Below are 12,641 nucleotides of genomic sequence, written 5' to 3'. Positions count from 1 at the left end.
TAACAGGAAGTCTATCAGCCATGAAAACTTCACTCACTAATTGTTTGCACTGCTGGGCTGGGCTATGTCATGCAAAACCAAGTCTTCTCCCTGGCTAAGACCAGTTTCACTGAATACTTACAGCCAGATCCAAACAGAGCACTCAGGCACTGAACATTGAGGTGCACTGTGATGCAAGGAGCCTACAAGGGCACAGTGAGAGCTAAACCCAGTTGCTACACACGAGAAGTGAGGAGCAGGGAATAGTTCCTGTAGCAGCCTACAGTTGCCCTGGATGAGGTGTGGTGTCAAGTCACAGTGCATGAACGGGATTTGCCCTGTAAATGCTGTGGTATAGCACAGGGATAGGAAAGAGGGAGCAGAAGACTGTGATTGAAATCGTTTCTCAGACACAGGAAGAAAAATCAGTTTAGAGTTTGAGAGGCTGGGGTTTGGAGTACAACGCCTGTCCCTGAGCAGGTATTTAGTTTTGCAGGAGTGGCTCATGCTTTCAGAGCATAGCTACAGAAGGTGTTAGTTCTGTCTTGCCCAACAGCTACAGCACATACCCAGGAAGCAGCCAAAACCAGAGCCCCCAAAAAACACCTGACCCCAGAGGATTCAAACTCACATCCCCTTGTTTACCAAAATATACCAGTCTCTGGAGGTTTCACGGGGTTCACTTTTAACCCTTCCTAGGGCTGCGCTACCAAGGCTTAAACCACCATCTCACAGAATGACTATTAGTTTAAAGTGATGTCACAACCTTGCAAGCAGGAACAGAACCCAGGTCTACCTTCTCTCAGTCAGGCCACCACATTCCAGATCAAGCTCTCTCTCTCCTGACTTCCCTCCTCATCCAGCCAGCCCTGCATTCCTGGCTACACAGCAGTCCAGTTCTAGTAAGCAGAGGCAACAGGAGAGTAACCTGATTAATTTTTAATCCAGTTCTCAATCTCCAGAGAAGTACCATAACCACTATGAAACGAGACAAAAATTAATAACACGTCCACTAACCTAAATTATCCCACACTTTAAAGTAAAAAATAGAACAACCACACGCAACTCAGAGCTACATAGTCATGCGATACCCAGGTGGAATACAGACAACCTGCAAACTCAGCACGGTCAAAAAAAAAAAAAAAAGACCATAACAGTTTTGTGTGGGCAGGACCAGAATAGAACATCAAGGGCTCACTGTTTCTGGTTGGTTGATAGATTTGTGCCGAGGACTTAGACACATACCTTTTGCTTACGGTGCCTAAAGCGCAATTACACAGGACTTTTGGACCTCACCCTTAATTTTGCATTACTGATGCTCTATTTTTAATGCTATTTTTGAATCACATAATCCATTTAAATTTAGTAGAGAAGAAAAGCATGGCGGAGATTTTAAGATCTAAAAAGCTGATGGTCTAAACCCATTTCTAACCCAGGAGTTCTTGAATACGCTGATCTACTGCTGGAGCCCTAGTTCCATGGCTGAGGTTGCACAGGCTAGCTGCAGTCCAGCCAGCCTGTACGGAAGTACATCGCTGTCAATCTGTCACTCAGAATCAGACATGGACTTTACCGATATTTGGTTTGATCCTTTTGTAAAATAAAAGCATCTGGTAATGAGTCTGGGATATAGTTCTGCTAGTAACTCTGCAAATAAGCATCTCCTGTGATCTTACCTTTATTTTTATTTATACACATACATATTCATATAGAGACACAGACAGAGACAGAAATGCAGAATTTCCTTGACTGGGAGAGAGAAAGAAAAGAAAAAATTACTTTTAGAAGATTTATAGTATAAAGGAAAAGGAGTATAGCAAGATGGAGGAAAAAAAATTTGTTGAATTGTTCATTATTTTGGTGTATAAGCAGAGGATGCTGAGCAGGATTCAGGTCAAAAGTAGTCTGGCATTACCATCCAGATAAAGGGCTATAAAATAAGAAGAGGGAAGAAGTATTCTTTTCATCCTCCTCACACATGCATTACACCTCTTACCGTCGCCACTCTCAATGCAATAAACAGAGTCAAGTTACATATGGAGAGGAAACCTTGTGCCATAAGTAAGAATCTAGCAGAGCCTGTTGCTGTACCCTGGTGAACTGGAATGACTCCCTACCACAAGAATGAAGCATGAATAAGTCTGCTAAAATCAGCCGTCACTCACTTTATGCCCAAATAAGCTAAAGAACTTGAGACTGCTAACACAGCAAATGCAACATCAGTGGCTTGACACACTATGAGTATTCTGGCACTGGAGGACCAAACTAAGGACCCTCCTTAAATTGACTTATGAGCAACCTAAAGCAGCTGACCTTAAATGCAACAGGTGATGGACTGGGAGCGCCAGAAGGTTACCTACTGCTTTTAGCAGTTATCTGATAGTCAGCCATCCTGGATGGAGAGCACCTTCTGTGCAGAGAAAAAAAAAAAAATTCTTTACTATGGTTCAAGACAAGTCACTCTTGAATAAAGATTGATTTCCATAGGACAGAACCATCACTTTAATTAAAGAAAACTAAAATTAAATGTTTTTTCCTACTGAAAGACTACCAGTTACTTTCACACTTCCCTGCAAATAATGTTGGTTTTGTTTGAAGTCTGTTCTGAGTATAGGCAACAATACAGGCTAGAAAACGAGTAATTCTTTTGACTTCATGCCACTGTTTAGCACCCTGGTTAAGCTTTTTTCCTAGATGCAACAGTTAAAATCTTACCTTCTGTGCAATCATCAAAGATTTTCTCCAAGTACTAAACTGGAGCAATACTTGCACCTGGGAATCTGGCAAGTGTCTCCCACAGAATACTCCAGAGAATACACCTGTCCATGGTCTCTACCCAGTGCTTTAGAGAAAAGACAAGTTCACCTTTCCAGCATTCATTTTTGGCAACAATAGAGCATTGTTTACTCTGGCCTTTGTCAGCATGGGTAAACAAGAACATGAAGACCTACTTCACTGAATTTTAAAAGTCTGACAGTGAAACTGATAATACATTATTCTGGGCTGCAAGAGACGCTGGAAGGAAATTTCTTTAACATGAGACAGGTCCAATGACAGCTTCAGAAAATTCAAGAACGTGCCTTACAGCCAAAGCAGAGGCGTGCTGCACCCATAAGAAGGAAGCAGACTAAGCAAGATGCTTATTATTTCCTTGCCTTAAACCCAGACACAAGCACACTAAAACATGGTAATTGGTAACAGTGCATAAACATTTTCTAACAGTGTAACATTACTAGTGGTATTTTATAACACACCTATGCATGACCATATAAATAACACGTCAGTGCAAATCGACAGAGACTTGCAGCGTATGTGCCCAAACAGTGCGCAGGAAAACATGTGCAAATAGTAAAATCTGCAAGATAAGAGCGAAGGATGTAGTGCGGGCAGGAAAGATGTCAGGTGAAACCAAAATAAACAGATAAACAAGAAGAAAGAGGAGATATTTATTTTGCAGGGTTATTCTGGTTCCATCAGACATAAGAAAGATGCCCAGCAAAACTAGGGTAGAGGCTTACTCCTCAAAATAATGTGAACTACATCGAAGGCAGATGAGATCACCCCCTTTTCTTCCAGGGAGGCAGCAGGATGCATAAAACACTAACAAAAGCAAAGAAGGATGGTAATTTATGAAAATCACAAAATGCTCGCTTTGATTCCAGCTTCTCTTGCCAAAGAGCTCTCAAGTGCTCGGGTTGACCTCGACAGCCGGGACCATGAAGAGCTGCAGTCATCAGAGCTATGGGCAGCAGCTCCCTGGCGTTGTATACTCCTAGGTTTCCTACCGCTTACAGATGTGACTGTAAAGAACTGTTCGGAAAATGCAGCGATAATGACTACGGTAATTAAGAACTAACGACTGCAAATCGGTATTGTTGATGTATATCAGTTTAGTAAAGTGTTTGATTCATCAGTCTTTTAAACACTCCACCACAGAGATCCCCAGTTCTCCACGTAAACACACCAATATTTTGTTGCAACATTTCCATTGCTTCTCTTATCAAAGAAAATCAAGCCTCTTTTCAGAGCGTCCTGTCAAGCACCTTTTGAGTCCCCTCCCCTTACACTTCTGAGAAAGTTCAGAAACGTTTGTCTTGCCACTTGACAATCTGTCCCGAGATGTAAGCGACCTCTCTCCTGCAATGCCAATCGTATAAACAGATCCTTCCGCTCATGTAGGAAAGACACAACCGAGTGCATTTGACTTTAGGGCCAGGTCCAACCCTGCAAGTCACTCCAGAGACAGCGTAGAAGGTGCAATTAATTTAGTGTTCTGAAATGGAAGTGTTTACTACGTACACAAAGATCACTAGCATCTCTCAACTGAGATCTAAGCACCCTCTTTAAATAAAGAGAGCCCTTTTATTCAAGCAGGCCTCTCCAGAAGCTGGGTGCAGGAAGGTTTTACAGTTACCCAGCCCTCACCACCAGGCAGCAGCTCCCTCCAGCAGCACAAGGCGCCCCAGCGCACGGCTCCCCTCGCAGGGCGGCGAGGCTGCGGCTCTGCACGCCGGCTCTCCGGAGGGCTTCCCGGGAAAACCGCTGGCAAGCGGCGCTTCCCTCCGGCTTCAATAACGGGGGCTGGGCAGGGGAGACACCTGCGGGAGCTCCGCCATCCCGCGGCGAGCGGGCCCTGCGAGCTGCTCGCAGCGAAAGCACTCGAGCACAGAGCAGCCCCGCTGCGAAAGCGTGGAGCCAGGGCTCCTCAGCCGCCGACGGACTCGTCCTCACGGGTGGTTATAGCCCTTTTTTTGTGTCTCTGAGTCACTCCACTAACAAGAGCCCCTCGACACCCCGCGGGGCAGCCTCACCCCTCCCGCCGCCTCAGCCCCGCGGCGTCCCGCCTCGGCCCCGCGGCGTCCCGCCGCCCCCTCCGCGGCTCCTCCAGCCCTTACCCTCCGGTCAGACGACGCAGCGTCACCGACCTCGTCCCGGCCGGCGGCCGCTGCCCCACGCCGCCTCCCCGCTCGCCTGAGGGGAAGGGAGGCGGCGGCACAGGGCGAGGCGAGGCAGCCCCGTCCCGCCGCCGCCGGGCCAATGGCGGCGCCGCCTCCCTCAGAGCGGGGCGGGTCCCCGCGCCTCGGGCCCGCCCCCCGCCGGAGCCGAGCTCCCGGGCGTGTCACCTGCGGCCGCGGGAGGGCGGCCCGAGGGGACCGGGCGGGGCGGCGGGGCCCGGTGCTGGGCGCAGCGGGAGCCCCCGGGGTCGGGTCGGAGCGGGCGGCGCCGCGGCAGAAGCTGGCGGAGGCGGGCGGGCAGCGGGTGTTTCACAGGGTCCGGGCGGGGGGTGTCGGCCTGGCTCGGCCCGCTGCTTCGAGGGGAAGGGGTCCGTATTTCACCTCACCTGGTGGCGGGCGACCTGAGAGGTGTGAGCACACGCCCGTGTTTGAGGAAAGACACAGGCAGCGATAACGGAGGTTTTATTTGTCCGGGAAGCCGCTGTAAGTGCTTTTCTGTTTAATTACCGGCACAAAACACACACGCCTCCGTTTCATCGGGTGTTTCAGTGGGACCTTCCCCTTGGGGCGCGTCTCGCTCAGCAGCCGAGGCGCGAAGGCGATGTCTGGAGCCGGAGCAGGGCGACAGCACCGACCCCCTGCCACGCGGGGGGCTGCTGCGGTGGTGGTGTCCCGTTATGCTGTTCCACTCGCAGCGCTTGCTTTACGTTTTGATCCTGATTAAATCCGAATTTCAGTCCCTGGAGTGCCCGGGAGCGGGGCCTGCTGGGCCTTGCGGGCAGCCCATGAGGCACTTGCTCAGGTCTCGCTTGCGGCAGCCCAGTTTTAAATGGCTCCTCCGTTGCGTTCCCAGCCTGAGTCCGCTCGCTCCCCAAATCCTACACCATCAGCTCTGGCCGCCTGCTAACCATAAGTTCTTGTGTTTCGCCTCCTACTCAAGCTCGGATGTGGGGAAACAATTTAAAGCTTTTTAAAGAAAATTTAGTGTACTTGCTGTTGGTATAAAGGTTTGGTAAACTAGGTCTCTTTTCAATTTCATGTATTTTATATGTGGCTTGCCCTTCCCAATGACAAAATTAAGGGCTAGACCATGCTTCATGCACTACCCGGAAAAATTCTGGCTTAATAATCCTTTAATAAGGCTTCCATTCAGTTCACAAGGATCAAAGTGAATTTGAGACCTTGTGAAAGCTTAAAATTTGGTTTCTGCCTGCAATAGTTTCCATTCAAGCATCTCTCGTCCACACATCCTCTTTCTTCATCCTAATGCAGCACGCTAAGCCATATCTATTCAAACCCACACTGAACTCCTGCTCAGTGCAGATCAAGAAACATCGTTTGGTACATTAATTAGAAGCAGAAGCCCTTTTGGCACTCTTGGTACATGGAATGTGTTTTTCTGTTGTGGTAAATATCTCTTTTTTTCCCCCTCTCACAGCAGTCCCAAAGAAGAAGAAGGAAGGCAGGGGTAAAACTGAGCCTTTTTAGACCAGACACGCTGTATCCGCTGGCAGCTGTGGGTACACCTGGCTTCTGCTAGAATGGATGGGTTTGGTGTACCCATTACCCAAACTGATTCCCCCTTTAATCAAGGACTTTGGGCCCAAGCTTAGAGAAAAGCAGCTCCTTGCTGCCAGGAAGCTCCAGGTGACAGAGGCCTCCAGTATTGTGACAAGTGACAGTTGCAAACCTGTGTACGGGGTGTGTGCTGTGTCTGTTAAAATACATATGTGTTCTCTCCTGCTCACATTTAGTTCAGCAGTTTGTTCTTGAAATGGATTCAGATTAAATCTGTGGGATTATGTATGCAAGGGCTGTCCCAGCTCAGACTGGTTGCCAGTTCATAGCCTGAGTGTTTGCAATGAAGATGATAGAACTGAAAATACCTGACCAGCGTGCGTGGTAAGGACCTTCAGCTTGATTCCTCAGTAACTTCAGATGGAAAAAGCCTGCAACCAGTGTGAGCCTGTCCCCACAGTTGCTCTGCTCACACAAAATCTGCGGGTTTTGTGTAAGCACAAAACGGCCGGTTTTCATGTGAATTGAGCCTGAACACTCTCAAAGGTGCTACCAAGAGGAACAAAGCCAGTGACAGAAGGGCCCTACGAACCCTCCTCTTCATCCTCCCCAAACATAGTCGCAGAGTCGTTAAGTTCTCAGCGCAATCAGAAGACATAAGCGTGGTTTTGATTGCAGTGCAACCCAAAGCGTTACGGCGTCCTCAGGAAAAAACCTTCCAGGTGTCTTTCCGTGATGGTATCCCTGTCAGATTCAGCAAGCGGGTCGCCTTTCTGCCTTTGCCCCCTCATTCAGCACGTCTTTCCCTCTAGCCATTATCCAAAGCAGAAGGGAAGTCGTCCCATTTTCTCCCATTAACGGCAAAACAAATGAGTGCTTCGGTGTGGTTCCAGAATGGCAGGTATTAGTTGAAGAGACGGTAACTTCCAGCGAAGCAAACCCACCTGATACTGCTTTCCTTCCTCCGGCTCCATCCAGACAGCACCTCAGTCTCCTCTGAATACTCAGCCACTCCCTGATGTGACCTAACACCAGTCACAGCTAACTCGTGCTGATGATTTCATTGCTGTAGTGACATTTCCCTGGCTGGTGGCTTTGACCACATCACCCCTTGATTTGCAATTTGGTAAATTATCTGTCTTTTCAGTTTCAAGCATTTTCAGTTGGATCCTGGGCCCCAAGGTCTTTTTTTTTTTTTTTTCCCCCCTTTAAATCCTTCTGCACTGTTAGGTTATGCAGTAGAAGGCTCTCCTCCACACGCAGAGGAAGGCAGAGGAACAACGGCGGGTGGAGGAGCCTGAAAAATTCCCTGCCTGGCTGCTCCCAAGCCCACCGCAGGAGGCAGCACCCATCAAAGCTCCATCTCCACACACACAAAGGAGCACTGGGGCACAAGGGCAGGTGGGGGAGCCCCAATAACCCCTTCAGAGGCTCAGCCCTTCCCAGCAGAGCCTCAGCACCTGACAGACTGGGGGGTCACTGCCTGGGGGGTGGGACAGGTTGCGGGATGCAAGGGAAGAGGGTTTTCAGATTGCACAACACCTACTGAGGGATACTCAGGGGGAAGAGCCAAAGATGGGGGAAAGGGGGGGACAAAGCTTGTCTGCAGAGGAACAAGCATGGGAAAACAGTGGGATAAGGGGATAAAAGGGGCCAGTCACAGGTAAACAGGGCTGGTGGGTGCGCTTGTCTGCCCATGCCCTGCGCCTGCTGAGCACCGTCTGTCCTGGCTTCTGTTAAACTCCTTTTCTACCTTTTTTTTCCTTGCTGGGGTGAGTGGCTCTCTGTTCTGCATGCGTGTGCAGGGGGGTGCTACTTCTGACCTCTGCTGGGTCGTGTCACACGGGAGAGGCAAATCCTCTGCCGTCTTACCAACAGAGGGCATTTCTTCACATCTTTAAAAAATAAGTCCTCAAAAATATTTTAAAAACAATTTTAAAATTCTTTTAAAATCTAACAAGAACACGTGTACCGAAGGTGTGAACTGTGAAAGGAAACGGCGTGGGTAATGTAGCTGTATAGGGTACTCTCTGTGGTAAGGAAGAGACCGGCTTGACAACAGTGATGATGAAGGAGATGGCTCTGAAGAGCAAGTGAGCAGGAATAGGGCCCGATCCTCTTCCTTCTCAGAGCTCTTTTGCTCCAAGAGACAAAACAAACGTTAAGTCCTGCTGCCGCCGACCAGCACCTTCACATTTGCGCTATTTGGGGCGTTGCTAGAGGTTGCTCTCAAACGCCCAGCTGTGGAAAAGGGACGAAGCCCCAGTTTGCTGTTTGATGATTTCCAGGAGGTGAGAACGAGTCTATGAATAACGGCAGTTTTCCTCAAGGGCTGATCAAGAGAGTTTCTGCTTTGCAGCTGATGAGAAAGGCTGTCTCATGTTTAATTAGATAGTCCTTTGTCATTAAACCCTTTATACTAGGTGCTCTCCGGTCTTTTCCATATGGAGTTTTAGTCTGTGATGATTGTCCTGTACGCGCACGTGTCTGTAAAAAGGTGAATTTGCCTTTTTAAACTTGATCAGAACACGGAGCCAAAACAAGTTCCATGTAACAGTGATATATAAAATACAGTTCTGGCACTTTGCATGGAAATATCCAATCTCACCGTGGCTTTACCCTCTCTTATCAGATTTCTAAAGTTAAAAAAAAAAAAAAAAAAAGGAAAAAGAAAGTTTAAAGAAGCACGAGAACTTCTCTTCCTGTTGTGAAGCCAGTGGGACAGTTCAGTGGGAAACTTGGTGTTAGGGATGGGGTCAGGGTAGGAACCAGCTCTCTGGAGTCAACTTTGCTGTAACACTTTTCATTCAGCAGCACCTTCCGCAGCCCAGGTCACCGAGAAGGAAACCATGTTCTCTGCGGTGCCTCTCCTTGGTGCAGTCTGTGTTTTCTGCATTTCTTTTCCTCAGGGTGCAAGGCTGAGAATCCTGGAAAGAAATGCCCCAAAAGAGCCAACTCTTCTCCTCCAGTCCTAGAGGGTGTTCACAAGGTTTCATTTACTTTCACTAGTTACTTAAGTAGGCAAATGGCCCTCCTGCCCCTGCCCTTTTATCAATATTAATATGCTCTGTTTCTGCCTTGCTACCAGGTCCCATACCTTTCAGAGCTCGTCCCAACTCCTACCTCTGCCTCCTCAGACTCACTGGGCTTTCTGTATGGCTCAGGAGGAGCATGTGGGAGAAGAATGTCTTCTTGGTCCATCCTTCCTTCAGTATAGCCAGAGCTGTTTGTTTCTCCCCCAGGAACAGCCCATCACCTTCACCCCACCTCAGGCTTCGCAGAGGAGCAGGTTTTAAGAGGAGCAGAATAGGACTTCCAACGCTTCCTGGAGTAGTCAGACACCTCGGGGGTTTACAAAGTGGCTGCTTCCCGTGCAGAGAGAAAAGGCAAAGGTTGCCCACAGTCAAGTTTCAGCACTGTTGTTTTTTGGCACAGTGGGATTTACGTACGTCCAAGTTAAAGATCTTGTGCCACAAAGTACGAAGGTCAAGGCTGTGCCTGTCTTTGCCAGCTGACTGAAAACGTTCTTTCTTTTCGCTGCCTTCCGTTCAGTGCCTGGCTTACGTGTCAGCTGGCTACTGTGTCCTAACAGCAGCATTCAGCCCATAATATAGGAGAAGGAAATGAAAATCACTGGATTTTTATGATACGGGTTTTTTTGTTTCTTTCTTTTTTTGCTTTCTCGTCTGAACAGTTACGTGGGGCCACTGAGTGAACATAAACAGCATCTTCCCACTGTCTTCAACATAGACGCGTTGCAAATGATGATCTCTGCCTATAGGGCTGAAAGTGTTTTATCCTTGCTTTGATGAATATGCCTTAATTACCGAGACTGCCATACTGTGTCAAACAGGACTGGTCACTGGATAACGTAAGCTGTCACGGGACTGGACAAACCCCCTGAACAAAGCAGGGAAATGTGAATTTTGCCCAAGAATGAGGACACAGACACGTGTCACAGCGATGTTCAGTTTAACCTCGCAGTGGAGCACGGCTCCCCGGGTTATGTGGTGCAGGCACCGGTGTCCCGTGGCGGCGGCCGACGCACGGAGCCCACCGACAGCCCGGAGCTCCGCCGGGCGGCACGGCAGAAGCAGAGGCAGGGCGGGATCGGCCTCCAGCTCTCCTCGCCCCCTTCCTGTGCCCGTCCCCGCCGCTGGGGCACGGGGCGAAGGGGGCTGCAGGCGGGGTGCCGGCCCGGCAACCACGAGGCGAACACGCCGTCCTGCGCCGGCCGTTTCCACGGCAGCGGCTCGGCACCGTGTGGCCCAGCCGCCCCCCTCCCCAGGCCGCGGGCGGAGGCCGCTCCGCCGCTGAGGGCCGGCGGGCGCTTTTGGCGGGCTCGGCCCCGGCGGCAGATCCCGCGCGCCGCCGCTCGAGGGCGCCGCTGCCGCTCGGAAGGCGCCGCGGGGCGGGGCCTCCCGTTGCCCCGGCGGCCGTTGGCGTGGCGGCGCCGCCGCGGCGGGCGGTAGGCCCCGGCTGGGGGCCGGCGGGAGGGCCGGCGGGCAGGAGAGGCCTGTGGCCGGTGACGGGAGAGGGGGGCGGGGGGTGGAGGTGCCCGTTTAAGGTCACGGCGGGCGCAGGTGCGCGGGGCCATGAGGGGCGTTGGGGTGCGGGAGGTCCTTCAGAGCCTGGCCGTGCGGGGAACCCGCCGCTGGTGGGTGCTCAGAGGTGGCGGGGGGGCGTGGGGGGGGGCTGTGCTTGGGCACGGCGGGACGGTACCGGTGGGGTCTGGTGGCTGCTCCGGCCGCTGTGGGAGGCGGCCCAGCTTCGTCCGCTGGGGATGAAGGGGGTTGCGGGGAAGGTGCGCAAGGGCCGAGCAGGAAGGGGCTGAGGGCAGAGGGGGTTGTCAGCCTGTTGGGGAGGTTGGGAGGGGGTCCCGGTGCGGCTGCGGAGCGCTGGGGGGGGGGGGGTCCTGCTGGGGGCTGGGGGAGCGGAGGGTGCTCGGGGTGCAGGGGTAACAGGGGGGGGTGCAGGGGCTGGTGTGGGTGGTGCTGGTGGTGGTGGTGACTGAGCTCGTGTGAGCGGTGAGGCGGGTCCCTGCAGCTGGGGCCTGGAAAGTCACAGTGTCTGGGATCTGCTTGCTTCTTCTGCGGATGGAATGGCAGGGTGGTTGTTGATCGAGAAAGTGCTGGTAGCGATACTGGGCGCATGTCAAGAGTTACGCCTCATAATTTGTTTGTTTGGGAGAAGAAATAGATCTTGCCCTCTGTAGATGTTTTCCTGCTGGTTTGAAACCTGCAGTCAATTCTCAGTCCCCTGAAGTACATTCACTTCTCTCTCATGCGTGTGTATTTTTTTACGGTTTGCAAAATCCAGCAATTCTGTTATGAGAGTATGGGTTTGGTTTTTTTTTTTTTACTTTGTTGTACAGCTTGGAGGCTTTCTTGTTTCTCCCTGCACAGGAAGAATTTCATAAATATGTCACTGGAGCTCCAAAAAAAAAAAGCCCCGAAACCTTTTCAAAGTACTGCTGCTCAAAATGTTTCAGTTTGTATCCAGTTTTAAGCATGAGATTTGATTATCCTTTTAGTAGAAGGGACAGAAATAATAATAATAATAAAAAAAAAAAAGTTAGGGATTGCTGCAGTGATCTTCTATTTCTGAGGAAAATCAGTAAAAGTGAAAGTGGAATCAATACCAATCCAGTTAATTCTGCACTGAAGAAGGATGACAGATTCTTTTTTATACTTAAAAAACCGTATCCTGCGCTTGTGCATTTGGGCTGGAAACTTCAAAGGGGTCTAGGGGAGCTAAGTACCTGACTTGCTGTCTCAGTGAGACTTTTTCTTGATTCATTTGGTTGTTTTTAAAAAATCTCAGTCTTACAACAGTCATGTGTTTAGGTTTTTTTAAAAGTTTCGTGAAAAATATTGTATTAAATTAGTATCTGCAAAGGTTGTGTGAGAATTTTAAGGACTTGATATGGCTTCAGACTCAAGTGGTACTCAGGTACAAAAGGAGTTTTTCTTGGATGGTAAATGTCAGTCGGGTTTACTGCAGCTGTGTGGCGATCCTGTGACACGGGCGTCTTTGTATCAAAGTTCCACAGCAGAAATATTTTACTGATGTGCAGCAACCGTTGCCACTTCGGTCTGGGACATTTCGGAAGGTCGAGCTATTGCTGGTGGGAGTCAGAATTTTCCAGGTTTCTGTGAATGGAATGAGATGCATCTGTGACACAGATAA

This window comes from Leptosomus discolor, chromosome 1, assembly GCF_034619465.1.
Source record: "Leptosomus discolor isolate bLepDis1 chromosome 1, bLepDis1.hap2, whole genome shotgun sequence".
NCBI lineage: Eukaryota > Metazoa > Chordata > Aves > Leptosomiformes > Leptosomidae > Leptosomus > Leptosomus discolor.
This window is presented reverse-complemented; position numbering follows the sequence as displayed.